Here is a 1,543-nt window from a genome sequence, read left to right as displayed (position 1 = left end):
TCGGAGCATGCAACGAACCAGGTATGGAACAGGATTTCAACTTAAAAACTCTGTTCCTCCTAAACCTACATGCCAGTTGGAGTTTTCATCTCAGAGTCCCAGCGTGTCCCCGTAACAGGACTACACAAGAGTTACGGAACTTAGCCCACAAAGCTTGCACCAAGCAAAAGACTATTTGTGAAAAGACTGTGAAAAAAAACCCAAAGTCTCTGTCTCTGAGCACTGCTTGGAGTTAACCCTAGATGGCGCCCTACAACACCACAGTCACAGACATTTTTACAGAGAGTCAATACCGTTCCAAGCCAGCAGAGGGCAACACAGTGCAGCCACGTCTGAGACAGCAGAGATCCTGAGGGTGCTGAAAGTGCTTCTTCACATGAAAACTCACAAGGAAGATGAGCCAAGCACCCAGAACACTGCCTGTCATCTACAGACCACAGAGCTAACTGTTACAGCTAACTGAACGAGACAGCACAGGTCCTCACACCAGGTACCACAAACACAAGGTACCAGAAAATGCTGTTTTGACTACCTGCCTTCGCAGCGAGCTACACAAGACCGGTCCTCACCAACCACCGATCGTCGCACCTGCCCTGATGCCAACATTCCTGGGCAGCCTTGTCAAAAAGGGGGTGGGCCGAAAAGGAGTCAACAGGGAAGACCTGATCGACACAGGATTAAACCTGACGGTGATCTCATCTTACCTTTTCAAAAGACTCCAATTTGAAGCTAAGAGACAAGATCGAACTCTTACACCTCAAACTTATGAACTGAATGTACAGGTGTACAGACAGGATGACATCCAGTTTGAACAGGTTGTTTCCATTCACCTGACATTCGTTCCGATGAGTCTAATACATCCCATGTATGTCCCACCAATGAACACTCATACATTGCTCATCGACAAAGACCTGCTAGAACACTTTGACCCTTTTCTGAACTTCAAACAGCTAAAAGACTTTGCTCAAGTGCGAGAACCTCTTTCTCTCCAGCCACACAGGTTGCTAGAGCCAGACTGTCAGGTCGCAGAGGTCACGGGAACTCCCACAGAGCCAGACGGTCAGGTCACAGAGGTCACGGGAACCCCAGCAGCCAGCCATGAGTACAACGCCCTAACAACAGGCCCAAGTTCAAGCCTCTGTACCTTAGTCAACAAACAGGGTACGGTGGTACCAGCTTACACCAAAGGGGTCGCTGTTCGGCTCAACCTGCAAGGTGGTCAAACCTTACACCACACGCTGGGTTTCTTCCAATCCTCACCTGAATGTGTGGAACTCGGACTCACACTTGCAAACAACAAGCATGTCAAACACCAACACCTGTTCCAGCAATGTGATAACATCACAAAAACACACAATGTGATCGTGTACTGGAAGAAGGTAAAAGGACACTCGAAGTTACCAAGTCTAGACGAGGACTTTAAAGATCACACTGACACCCTTGCCAAAACTGGCACACTAAACAACATTCTGTGGTCACTCCCAACCCACCCACCCACATTCAAGGTTGAAGTGATTACACACAGCACAAGAACTTTACTAGC

The sequence above is a fragment of the Carassius gibelio genome, chromosome B2 (genome assembly GCF_023724105.1).
Source record: "Carassius gibelio isolate Cgi1373 ecotype wild population from Czech Republic chromosome B2, carGib1.2-hapl.c, whole genome shotgun sequence".
Taxonomy (NCBI): Eukaryota; Metazoa; Chordata; class Actinopteri; order Cypriniformes; family Cyprinidae; genus Carassius; species Carassius gibelio.
The sequence above is the reverse complement of the archived record's forward strand: the minus strand, read 5'-3'. Positions refer to the sequence as shown.